General features: G+C 34.4%; 1 long non-coding RNA gene across 2 annotated transcripts in view; it reads left to right on the forward strand.

Annotated features, from left to right (window-relative positions):
• Positions 1 to 617: 617 nt before the first annotated feature.
• The window catches only part of LOC139134571 (uncharacterized), a 60,912-nt gene continuing 46,819 nt past the window's right edge, over positions 618 to 14,710 (forward strand). The window contains exons 1-2 of one of the 2 annotated variants that reach the window (XR_011552813.1): positions 618 to 1,268; positions 13,545 to 13,667. This is a non-coding gene — a long non-coding RNA (uncharacterized lncRNA). The remainder of the gene's footprint in view (positions 1,269 to 13,544; positions 13,668 to 14,710) is intronic. The other variant, XR_011552816.1, reaches the window with a different exon arrangement.

Genomic DNA, 14,710 nt, shown 5'->3' on the forward strand with positions numbered 1-14,710 from the left:
TATGATAGTGGAGAACAATTATTGAACTGATCATATCATCCCATCTGTGTTTCAAGCCTTGAATCATCAGTAGGGACATCTTAAAATTCTAACTTTAAACCATGACATATAGATGGTATACATTTTTCAATTTGCGACATCAATATTGCCTGTCGTGCTATGATTGATGTCAAGTTCATTCTGCTTTACTGACCAATCAATGGACGATGACGTTTGATGCAGAAAGAGGTAATGTGACCATATGGATACCTATTATGTGAAACAATCAGTGGACGATGACGTTTAATTCGGAGATCGAGGCAATGTGACCATATTGATACCTATTATGTGAAGCAATAAAAACACATCTTTACTATCATTATATTCATTGCGGAGACTTTTGGATTGCAATATCACATTTTCAAGCATTGTATGTAGATATATCATTCACATTCAATTATCAAAAGTTATGTATGACGGTTGATAAAGCAAATAAACATACACAACTAATATTCTTAATCAATCGCTCTCTACAGTATCAAAGTATAATAACCTAGCTACTGTTTTGTTTATCTTTGTTCATGAGCATCTTAATGCACTTAAAGTTTATGAAATATTTGTAGATTGAGAGCTGAGAAATGCAAACTTAAGATGGCCAATTTTTTCAAAAGTTGGTACAAGAATTTGAAAAGTTGATAAAAGAATACGTAGCAAAGCCACTTGTTATCTAATCTTCACATTTCTTTTGTTACAATTATTGTGCATATAAATTGAATAAATTTTTGTAATGTTTCTGATTGTCACTGGCAACCTACAATGGTTAATCCTACAACCTGTGCTTTGACGTTTTAGCTCTGCTGACAGCAACGTGGACCTTATCTAATAGGTGGTTGTCTGTTGTTATTTAACATGTTATCTGTCCTGGCATCTCATCTCTCGTCTGTCGTCCTCGAGCTCCATCAAGTTTTTGCATTGAAAACCACCAGTTCAATTACTTTAATGTATACCGTACACATCCCTGAATCAGATTTGTCCAACTTTTGATTGAATTATACACAACTGTATTTTTTAGGCCATTTTTGGTAAAAAATATTTTTTCTTCCAAGCCAATCATCACACAGCTATTATATTTGATGTACATCTTTCTAGCGATCATTTAATTGAGATTTGTCCAAATTATGATGAAGTTTGCAATTTCTTCTTATATTTTTTAGGGGGGCAAAATTGTGAAATCTTGTTTGAAACCATTCACCCAGTGGCAATTTCATTTGGTTCACAAGTTCCCAGGGGTAAGTAGCCTCATTCAGTTTTGTTCAAAAGGTGATGAAATTTGTATATGCAAATTTTCAGGGCTAATTTCTCATTTTGGTAAAAAAAAGCTTTCTCTATACCACTGGTCTTACAGGTTTAAAATTCAATATGCAGCTTCATATGGATGATAAAATTAGCATAACATTTAAATATTATAATTTCAAATCAATTTAAACAATTGTTATCAAATTTGGTTTGTACATTGACAGCGATGATTTCATTCACTTTTATTCAAATGACGATGAAATTTTGTATTTGCAAATTTTTGGGACAAGTTTTCTCATATTTAACAGAAAATTAGTTTTGTGCCTCACCTACAGCTTTCACATTCAATGAGTATCTCCATAGGGATTCCCTGATATAGTTATGAATAAATTAGGATAACATTAGGATATTCATTTTTTAAAGATATTTTTTCTCATTTTTGCTCAATTTTCTTTGAACAAATGTTTTCCTGAAACCATCCAATACTGATCAAATTTGGTGTATAACTTTTCAGGGGTAATCTCATTGAGTTTCTTCAAATGATGATGAAATTTGCATGTGTAAATTATTTAGGCTAGTCTTAGAGCTTTTAAATTCAATTTTTACCTTCTTAAGATACACCATCAGTGTCATGCTATGATCACTTCCTTATGGTTTGGCATTGGAAATTACAAATTTATGCATTTCTGTATTACAAAGTTCATCGTGCTATGGGCAAATACACCAAACGTTAGTCTGCACCACATTACATATCAGACATCAAACGTTAGTCTGCACCACATTACATATCAGACATCAAACGTTAGTCTGCACCACATTACATATCAGACATCAAACGTTAGTCTGCACCACATTACATATCAGACATCAAACGTTAGTCTGCACCACATTACATATCAGACATCAAACGTTAGTCTGCACCACATTACATATCAGACATCAAACGTTAGTCTGCACCACATTACATATCAGACATCAACGTTAGTCTGAACCACATTACATATCAGACATCAAACGTTAGTCTGCACCACATTACATATCAGACATCAAACGTTAGTCTGCACCACATTACATATCAGACATCAAACGTTAGTCTGAACCACATTACATATCAGACATCAAACGTTAGTCTGCACCACATTACATATCAGACATCAAACGTTAGTCTGCACCACATTACATATCAGACATCAAACGTTAGTCTGCACCACATTACATATCAGACATCAAACGTTAGTCTGCACCACATTACATATCAGACATCAAACGTTAGTCTGCACCACATTACATATCAGACATCAAACGTTAGTCTGCACCACATTACATATCAGACATCAAACGTTAGTCTGCACCACATTACATATCAGACATCAAACGTTAGTCTGCACCACATTACATATCAGACATCAAACGTTAGTCTGCACCACATTACATATCAGACATCAAACGTTAGTCTGCACCACATTACATATCAGACATCAAACGTTAGTCTGCACCACATTACATATCAGACATCAAACGTTAGTCTGCACCACATTACATATCAGACATCAAACGTTAGTCTGCACCACAGACATCAAACGTTAGTCTGCACCACATTACATATCAGACATCAAACGTTAGTCTGCACCACATTACATATCAGACATCAAACGTTAGTCTGCACCACATTACATATCAGACATCAAACGTTAGTCTGAACCACATTACATATCAGACATCAAACGTTAGTCTGCACCACATTACATATCAGACATCAAACGTTAGTCTGCACCACATTACATATCAGACATCAAACGTTAGTCTGCACCACATTACATATCAGATATCAAACGTTAGTCTGCACCACATTACATATCAGAATGCTGTTCACTCTTCCTTTACAATATGATGACACACAGTTTGACTAATCTATGTCAAAGAAAATTGGAAATTTTCTCTAGCCATGTCAATTTTCTATAAATTTAATTTTGGGTTGCTATGCAGTGATTCCATTATTGTTGTTTTGATTAAAAACTAACAGCAGAGCTATATTGACCACTCCCTAGGTCACTTGTATTTGTTTGAAATGTACAAGTTGATCCCAACTATTCTAATTGATGGAAATTGTGAAGTATATGTAAATTTTACTCTATCCTCTTCTGGCTACATTGCTTACTTGTCTTACTTCTCATCATCATCACAATATATCATTTCATAAGTGTTCATTTTCATCACCAAAGCTACTTTCTAGTGTTGACTGTTTCTATGGCAACAAGTTCCCAAAAGGCATTGTTATCTGTACTGGTGGTCCAATTCTCAGTATGAATAGTGATCACATGGCCTCAGAGTTATAATCACTGGAAGTGTTTACATTACCTTGACAACTAAATAGTAATTTCCATCACCCAGAGTTGTTTCCATGGTTACCATTTTTCTCTATCACAACTCTAGACTTCTCTGGATGACAAAGTTTGTGGATGTATTCAAAACTGTTTGTAGCAATGATAAGCCTAACAGGAAGTTATTTTTGCAAGACGGACTAGAAATAGACATGACAGCCTCTCTGCTCTGTGCTACATCTTCACTGAATCTTTCAATCTTGAAGTAGATTTGTAATGCCATGTTGTCCTTAATTTGTTCAAAACTGCAAATTATGTAATAGTGTTTGAAGTTTAAGGTCTGCATCCGCAATTCAATATTAACAAATAATTACAGCAAGTGTAATCCTCTTGATCAAATGTATGAAAATTTGGTACCTTAATCATGATGTGAATCTATGAACTTTAAATGATATTTATGACTACAGCATCATTACACACTTAAATTGGTTCACTTGATTTCCAATTCAACATGGTTGTATTGGAGACAACTGTGATATCAACTATTAATGGTCTATTTTTAAAAATATAAAGGCAGATTCAGTCAAGAAGCTGCATTGAAGTAGAAGTGACAAATCATTATTATTTCATTGTCAAAACAATAATCATTCAATAATTTCAAACAGACACAAAACCAAACTTATGACATTTTGTTCCAAAATAATGGACATGTGAATTTATCATCAAATTTCAAGGACATTAAGAATTTCAAGTTCTTTATTAAATGTTAATTTTTAACTATTTTCTGGTTACTTAATAATTATGCATATACAAGTAAGATACTCAAGGAAACAAGACAAACATAAAGCTAGGAAATTGTTAATTGCCATATTTACTTTCTGTTGACCATCTTTCATAATTTTTAGTTATTGAATTTTAATAAAAGAGTTATATGTCATAATCTGAGTCTATAATGTGCAATCTTAATCTTAATGCCTGAGAAACAAAATAGTAATCATAGCACATTAGGGGAAGACTGCATTAACTTGCATGGTACCTGAAACCCGAGTCCTTGCCTGACCAACTTGGGTGACAAACAGAAGACTGTTAATCCCTACAGGTGTGAATGTTCCATTGTTATATTTATCTAATCCAGCTGGTGCCATTGTAGTGCCATTGTAGGAAAGGCAGGCCTGTGAAATTGATCCTCATAGGGAAGTAGGGTACTCCTAAGTTAATGGAGCTTTCCTGTAATGACACATGGTTGATTTATCCATCATAAAGATAACTGGAACATTTTGAATTTTATTAGTGAAGACATGTCAAAAAATTACTAAATGTTGTTGTTTACAGTCATTTTGTTTCTATGGTCAGAGAAACACCATTGGTTGTAAATTTGCTAAAATATATATATGGAGTTATCAAAAATACTGTATCTATTTCATCTATCATTATTCAGCAAATGGAAAAATATTTTGTAAGTATTATCTGTTGTATGACAGAGCTGAAGTGCATACTTTCTTACAGTAAAGAGACTTAAATGCAACTTTAGAAATGTCTTCTGTTTGATTATGTACAAAGGAATTTCTCCATCAAAGTTTTGGTAAAAACATTGAAATGCACAAGATGGTATCCATTAGAGAGAGTTATCTCTTAGGTTTTATCATTTCAAAAGAATTTCTCTTTTCAGTTGAATCTACACTGTGTGGTTTTGTCATCGTGTTTCTGCAACATCTGTGCAGCTGAGAAAATCAATAAAACCTTCTCTTTAATCTATCTTGATGGCTGAATTCCACTTACTTCCTTTCATCTTTGCTTTTTTTGAAATCCTCATTCAGGTTTTTAATGTAAGTCTTGTCAATCAGTGGATTACCAGTACCTCATCGACTTGCTGATGTATACCCATCATAGTGTAATAACCTTGGTGCTACGTACTCTGCAATCTTAACAATTCGTATCTGTGATCAATGCATAACACAAAACACCCATCCTTTTTAGACTCAATTCCCATGTTCTTAATGGAAGTTGCATTTTTCACTCAAATCTTAATGACGGCGTGACTCACAAGTGTAGAGCAAACATATTTTTGCTTCTTGGCAACAAACGCATTGGATCTCTTGAACAGCGCCACCATTAGTTGGGCAATATCTGCTCAGTGCAATTTTAAACAGCTGCAAAGGGTAAAATTACACTGCCATCATATACATGTAATAGTGAGAGCCTACCACAATGGTAGATGTGCAGCATATTCTGTTCAATTGCAGAGTTAAAATTTAAAACTCGACATCGCATCAGGCTTTTCTATATTTTAGAACAGTACTTCCTATCAATATACCCACAGTGGAACAGCATTTAAAAATTTAATTACAAATAACATAGATGATGCATGAATCATTGAAAGACGACAATTTAAATAGCAAACTGCAGGGTGGTATCACATCTTCTAAAGAGTGTATTGTCTTCACAATTCTTTTGACAGGGAAATAAAGCTTTGATGTAAGAACATGAAATTATTGAAGTAAGATATATGAATATTAGTGTATTTCAATTGTAACATTGTCACTATCCTATGGTTACATTACGATAATTATTATACATTTATCACCAAGAACAATAGAATTTTGCATGTGCTAACGTTCCTTCCATAACGTTTATCCCTTTTAAGGCATCATCCACCAGACCTCATATTCAGCACATTCTGCAGCTGCATCTGCACATTCAATGTTGAACTGTTTCAAGGGACCCATTTAGACAATTGCTCTGTATACATCATTCACAGGCAATCCAAAAGTGCACCTACAAGATAGCTTTCCATACTGGCCATAAATGGGGAGAAAAATGGTTGAACTTGCTTTAAAATGGTCAATACCTAACCCATTTGATGCCCTAGTCACTAATGTGAGATGTGTAATAATAAGCTTATTATGAAAATACTGCAAAGGATGCACTGCAAACATTATATCGCCAGACACGAAGCGGAAGACACTATACGCTGCTTTTGAATGCCCTCATACATCGTTTTTGGTATTTTCATGATAATTAACCTCATAATATGAATACCACAAATGAAAAATCTTAAGATCAAATCAGGAAGCTAATGGTCATGTTCATTAGATTGTGACAGAAAACATGTTTAGATAATCACATGAGCAAAACATGACATTTACCTGCCAACATTCATATACCTATACAAACCAAATATTCCAGCCACTTGTCTTAAAAATTTTGTTTTTCTGTAAATTTAGCAAGAGTACCTGGGTGATGCTAAAAAGTATCGCTTGAGATTTTCTTGCTCTTAGCTTTGCTGTCAGCAATGTGGAGCTTGTCCATCATCATCCATTGTCTGTTTGTCCGTCCATCTGTCAACATTTGGCTTCTTGTTCTTGTCTGAAACTGCTGGTTTGATTGCTTTGAAATTAGGTTTGCACATTCCTTGGGGTGACCTTACTTAGATTCAAATTGTAGTGAAATTTGCAAATTTGTATTTTTGAGACAATTCTTCCCGTTTTTGGTGAAAAATCTTCTTCTCTGAAATTACTTATCCATTGCTCTGAAATTTGACATGCAGGTTCCTAGGGATGACTTCAATCACTCAGGTTTGTTCAAATTGTGTTGAAATTTGCATAATTGTTTTTTAAGGGCAATTTTCTATATTTTGGGGGCAAAAAATCATCTTCTCTGATATGACTTGTCCAATTGCTTTTGAATTTGGTATGCAGATTCCTAGGAATGTCGTTCTTCAGATTTCTTCAAATTATATTGAAATTTCCATATTTGTATGTTGGGGCTAACTTTTTCTGTTTTTGGTCAAAATATCTTCTTGAAATATCTTCTTTGAAATAGCTGGTGCAATTGATATATTGAGGTTCCTTGAGCTTACTTCAGTCAGGTTTGTTCATATTGTGATTAAATTTGCATTTTTGTATTATTAGGGGTACTTTTGTAATTTTTGGTCAAAAAAATTTTTCTCAAAAATCATGTTTGTCTGATAGCTTTGATATTTGGTGTACAGGTTCATAGGGATGATCAAAATATGATATATTCAAATTATGTGTCGTATATGGTTTGTGGATTTTCTTTCACAGCTCTCTGTATCTTCTCCAACAACAGATTCTCAAGTTTTTAATCTTTTAAGAGGGCTAGATATGCAAAAAGCAGCTTGGTTATGACGACATTTCTGCAAAGGTTTTAGTCAACGGTACCAAATATATTGCAGGTCCACTTTGTCATGTATTCAATCTTTCTTTTGCAAATGGTAATTTCTAGATGCACTTAAAGTGGCTAGAGTACGTAGTACCCATTTTCAAAAAAGGACCAAATGAGATTCCTGCAAATTATCGTCCTGTTTCAGTTCTTATTAGCATAATTTTGGAGAAGGCTGTCAATAATTGGCTAGTAAATTTTTTAACAAGCATGACTTTCTTTGTAAGCATCAGTATGGTTTTCCTAAGACACATTGTGCAAAGTAATTGTGTCTTATAAATTTACTGAGTCAATTGGGAAATAGTACAATTAGAGTACCACTGATCACAAAATCCTCTCAGCAAAACTCTTTCATTATGGTGTGAAAGGAAATCCTATACTCTGGTTTGCAGACCATCTAAATCAGAGATTTCAGTATGTATCTGTAGATTGTATTAATTCTGTTACCGGTACATTACCTGTCACATTGTGGAGTCCCTCAAGGGTCAATCAATAAATTTTTTATTTACATTTTTTGATCTACCCGATCAAAGTGGTTTGTTAGACTTTTTGTCTTTTGGCAGACAACTTGAACCTTTTTCATACATATTCTAAAGATATTCAACTGTATTGATCTTTCACCACAGGGTACTCAGTAGTCATTAATGTCCATAAAGAAATATGAAAAATATTATTATTAATAAAGAAATATTAAAAAATATGAAATTATTATTAATAAAAAATGAAAATATGAAAAATTATAATCATCGTCATCATCAACAACATCATCATTCAGCATCATTGGCAGTGTTGAATTCTCAACAAAGTTCGCCCGCCTCAACTAAAGTACTCTTCCCAAAGTTCGCCCGCCTCAACTAAAGTACTCTTCCTTATAATAACTCAAGGTTGAGTTATTATAAGGAAGAGTACTTTAGTTTAGGCGGGCGAACTTTGTTGAGAATTCAACACTGCCAATGATGCTGAATGATGATGTTGTTGATGATGACGATGATTACAATTTTTCATATTTTCATTTTTTATTAATAATAATTTCATATTTTTAATGTTTCTTTATTAATAATAATATTTTTCATATTTCTTTATGGACATTAATGACTACTGAGTACCCTGTGCTTTCACTAGCAGAAAATTACTTGCCAGAGTATAATGTCACATGTTGATGTGACGCTAATAAGCTCACCTTAAACATGAATAAGACAAACTATGCATTTTTCCATTAAAAAAAGTAGAGCAGCGTATATTCACATGATGATCTATTTGAAAAATCAACCTCTAATTCAGAGTCATCAAGCAGTCATTTGTTGGGGTCATTATTGATGAGCACCTTAAATGGAAACCACGCATTACCTAGATAAATGTGCCGATAAGAAAGAAAACCAGGATATTATTTAGATTGAGATATTTTGTACCACAGAGTATTCTAATCTTGTTCTATATGTCATCCTCAAAATGGCACAGAAGTATGAGGGAATACATTTGCATCAAATCTAAATCCAATATATATCACTCAGAAAATGTGCATGTGTAGTGTAACATTCTCTGAATTTAGAGAGCCATCATCACCTTTGTTCTACAAACTATGTGTTTTGGATGTTCATAAGCTCTACAAGTTGCTGGTCTGTACTTTTATGTTTGATTTATTTCTTAAAATTTTCCTCATCACTTATCAGTAGACCACTGCTATGCCAAAAGTTGGACAAGAATTTAGTATTGCCTAGGATGTATACGCCTGCAGGTCAATCTTCAATTTCTAACATGGGTGCAAAACTATAGAACACATTGCCGAATTCTCTTAAACTCAAATGTCTGGGTGTAGGTCTTAGCCCTGAAAGATTATTTCTTAATTCTGAGAATATCTTAATTGCAATTGCCCTGTACCAATGGGCTTATCGTATGTAATTGATTAAATTAAAAGGTCAATTAAACAACTTCCAGATGTAATAACTTAGCTTTGTGAGACAGTCACAGTTATTTTTCTCTCTCCACAAAAGTACATGAATTGGTTATTGGACAGCATGCCCATAATAGGTTTTGGTAATGCAATGTACACATGAGTTAACAGGGCTCTAAGGCTCATCTTACGCATGGCTATATATTCCTAGCTCCTTTTTATCTATGTATTCTGCAGAATTTGAATTTTATATAAGCTTTAAAATATCACAAAAAAATGATAATGATTTTGTATTGTGGGAGCAATTTTTGCTATTTTGGTCAAAAAATTTGTTTTACTCTCAACAAGTCATCGTTGATGACACAGTCCCCACTTGTTAATGGGTATTTTGATTACAGGTCCTCAGAGAGGATAGAGTCCTCTTCATTAGGTCTGTGATAAAAATGAAAAAATCATAATAAAATGGCCACCTGGCGGCCATATTGGATCGTATCACAAAACAGATTGACGTGCATATGTATGACATAGGTCAATGTCCTTGTACCAACTTTGAATAAAATCGGTTGAGATATGCCTGAGTTATGGCTCTGTACATGAAAAAATTGTAATAAAATGGGCGCAGAGCGGCCATTTTGGATCGTATCACAAAACAAATTGACGTGCACAGGTATGACATTTGTCAATAACCTTGTACCAATTTTGAATAAAATCGGTTGAAACGTGCCTGAGTAATGGCTCTGTACATGAAAAAATCGTAATAAAATGGCCGCCTGGCGGCCATATTGGATCGTATCACAAAACAAATTGACGTGCATCTGTATGACATAGGTCAATGTCCTTGTACCAACTTTGAATAAAATCGGTTGGAACATGCATGAGTAATGGCTCTGTACATGAAAAAAATCGTAATAAAATGGCCGCCTGGCGGCCATATTGGATTGTATCACAAAACAGATTGACGTGCATATGTATGACATAGGTCAATGTCCTTGTACCAACTTTGAATAAAATCGGTTGAGATATGCCTGAGTTATGGCTCTGTACATGAAAAAATCGTAATAAAATGGCCGCCTGGCGGCCATATTGGATCATATCACAAAACAAATTGACGTGCATCTGTATGACATATGAAGTAATCCTTGTACCAAGTTTGAATGAAATCGCTCCAGGCATGTCTGAGATATCTGCGTGAACGGACGGACGCACGGACGGACGCACGGACGCACGCACGCACGCACGGACATGACCAAACCTATAAGTCCCCCCGGACGGTGTCCGTGGGGACTAAAAACTACTTATCTGATAGCTTTGAAATTTGGTAGGCATGTTCCCAGGGACGATCTTAATTTGATATATGTTCAAATTAAGATGAAATCTTCAACTGTAACTTTTGCAGCTATCAAAGATTTCCACCTTCTTCATCAACACATGTGTCACTAATAGTTATTATCTAGGTCTACATAACACAGCTGAGCTCATAATCAGCCGCTAGGTCACTTTTACTTAAAACATAAAAATCAAAGGTGAAAAAATGACATCGTTTGCAGTATTTTGCAATAAAAAAGGTTAAAATTGAATAATTTTGTGTCAGTTAATGGTCATTACACAAGCTTGTGTTCCATTTTCCATTTAGCATTCATTTTACTTTAAATAACTTCGTGTTTAGCTGTTTGAATATGCAATTATTATCAATATATTATTTTGACAGGAATACCCCCACCTGGACACATAATTGGCTCATATCTAAAGACATGCACAAATTTTGTTTCTTCAATAAAAAGGAATATACTTTGGTCAAAGTTTAAATATTTCAACCAGAACTTTCCTGAAAATTACATTCTAACTAATCTAACATGCCAAGTCTTAGAGCCATACCTGAACATTACATGATATGCCACCATATAGTTCAACAGTTATGAAATGACTGCTGTAAAGAAGCATTTTAATATAAAATCTTGCCAATAATGGAAAAGTCTGCATAAAAAGTTTGTGGGTTTTACCGAGAAATTCCAAAAATCTTGCATGGACATACTCAAAGCAAAGAATTCACTTATTGTGGCCAAGCACTTTATTCAGGGCTCGAAATTAACTTTTTACCCTGGTAGTCCACTTGGGCTACCATTTTCTGAAGTTGGTAGCCCAGTGGCAATGGCTGGTAGTCCATGAATATTTTAGTTTAGGGACACTGTACTCGTCCGAGTATAAGCCCCGGTTCAGCAACACAAAATAGCAGTAAAACTATATGGGCTTCAACTCGAGAAACCACATATTATGTGTCACGAACGCTTAATTTATGCTAATTTATGTACATTTTAACACTTTCTATCACTTTCAAAATCGGCTTATACATCCAAAGTATTTGTAACTTGAGTAAAGAAAAGCAGAAAAAAAAATATTCATATGATCTTTATGAACTGGCATGCCTTGTTACACCCGAGTCTCTATGCAGAATGTAATACATTGATACTGATCGACTACCATAGACAAAAGCGAAACTTAGCCAGGCTTAACTGACAAAGTGTTTTATATTACTATTTCAAATCAAACTGATTACACAATCTCTTGAAACAGAAGTGACAGTTTTTTGAAATTTCAGCATCAAAACCCAAAAACTTGACAAAAGTATGTCTTGTATGCTGGCGATCAACAGCATAGTGTGAACTTGCATACAAAGACTGCACACGGAAAAGCAAGTCAACATTCTAGTATCATACGCTCTGCATCTTGTGAAAACAACAACATAGCTGTGAAAATTATAATATTCACCAGATAAAAACGCTCTTCACAGATGAAAGGATAATTGCTTCAAACAAATAAAACTGCATGTTGACTTCACTTAGCTTGCCCCAAAGTAACGGATATCGCACGCCAAGTATTTCATCTCCCAGGCTTTGGTAGTCCGTGTGGGCTACCATTTCATGGACTTTGGTAGCCCCAGGGAAAAGTTGGTAGTCTGTGGACGCGGGACTACTGCTAATTTCGAGCCCTGTTATTGAACATACAATGGCTGTAATTTATAAAATTTCATACCTCACTGTTAAGTGAAATGAAAGGGAAGATTGCTTTATTAGTAAGACAAAATAAATTACGCTTCTTTGTTGCTGCCTTTAAACACACCCTAAATCAGATACAGTGATGATGGAGATTTCCATTATTGGGTGCTATAAAAATTCAAAAAGATAACCTACAGTCTGACTTGATAGTCTAACTGAAATCTAACTTCCGAGAGCCCAGTAAAATTCTGCAACAAAAACACACAGAGAGAGAATCACAATTTTTGACAATTTTTGACAATTTTTTTTTGAATTTTCCTACTCATTCACACATTTGCTACAAAGTCTGTTCGTGAAGTGGCAACTGAAGTTCTAGGCATTTCACAAGTTTGAAAAGCGCCACCATCAGGCAGAGAATCTGTCACCTTTTTGTTGGTAATAATCTTTAATTATGAGTTGGCCAATGAATGTTGTTGTAGTCAGTTAACACATCAAGCCCACCTGTAAGTCAATATTTCTATATCTACTGACCACAGTTCAAGTAGATGTAAAATTACAACAAAACATGAATTTCTAGGAGTCATCATCAAAAAAATAATTGTTGGCTTAACAGGCTATTGTTTGATGATGTATATTATAACGCTCCTTTAATACCGTAAGATGCTAGTTATTTTACCTCATTGTTTTGCTAAATTCTGAGGCCACAGGCCGAGGGAAATAGAATTATATTTCTGGGAACACACCATCCCAATCATGGTCATGTGATCATTTACTTGTTCACAAACTGTAAGTTCCCAGGGACACTTTAATATCATCAATATTAGTCATAACTATTTATAAGTCTGTGCTCCGTGATTTTCCTTTCCGCTTTTCTTGTCACAGGTTTTGTTCTCATGAAGACTGAACATGTTGTGTACTTGTCGCAGTACTACTTCTTACAATATGTATTAATATAATGACAGCGGGCAAAAGTGGCTCAACATACAGTAAGGGCGCCCTCTTTAGGTAGGAAAAGTTATTTTTGTTTAAGGATTGTTATCATATCATACTTCAATTTTACCTGTACATGAGATAACTTGTCGAAATAGGTTTCAAATGATGAATATTTGCTGCAGTGGTGATTTGGAGAAAACAAATTTTGCATGGCAAATTTGTCTCCCAATATATGCCCATTAGCTACCAGCAGGTGACTTTATATGATGGAAACATACAGACGCCACTGACCCACCATATAAGCTCTTTTTGGTATTTATATACATACCAAATATGAGCTAATTAAAAACTATGTTATGTATAGGGCTGCTGTGATAATTTTGAGGGAAAAAATACTTTGCTGGGAAATTTGTTGTATAATATACTGCCAATAAATTGACTAGGTGTGTTATTTGATTGAACTAAAACTATAAACTGTACTGTTGAATATTGCAAAGTATTTGCTTTACACTTAGGGACTCAGTTCTCAGTAACTGCTAATGTTCATGTGTGGGTCATGCTATGGAGAAGTTTAACCAATGACTGAACGATGGAGAGGTTCAAGTCACATAAAGATACTGATAACATTGTTAATCACTAGCATAGAAATGAAAATGATCTTTGTAAAATCTTATCATGCCATTGATGGAGTAGTAAATCAGTTGAAATCATTGTAACTTGATATTCCACGTAAAAATGACAGATTCATATTATAGTATACTATGAATCAGTTCAGAAAACTTTCGACAAGCATGGCATTTTTCATCAAAGAAATTTTCGAAAATGTGGGCCTGAAGCCCATACAGTGTCAATGTCGTGACTGTGTTCATGTGTGTGTGTCTTCTCATCTGGACAGGTATCTTTTCAGTCATAACTTAAAACCACCAGTGAAAATGTCATACAATTTGGTTACCTGTAACACAATCATGGGAAGATCTAGATCTGAGTAGATTTTGGAGGGTGTGGTCTGCATAATTATAATGGTAATTTGCATAATGAATAAAGTAGTGCAATTGCTTTATATCTCAAGAATTACAGAACCAAATTTGATGTAACCACCTGTGCAAGCACTAACA

This window comes from Ptychodera flava, chromosome 6 (genome assembly GCF_041260155.1).
Source record: "Ptychodera flava strain L36383 chromosome 6, AS_Pfla_20210202, whole genome shotgun sequence".
Classification (NCBI taxonomy): Eukaryota; Metazoa; Hemichordata; class Enteropneusta; family Ptychoderidae; genus Ptychodera; species Ptychodera flava.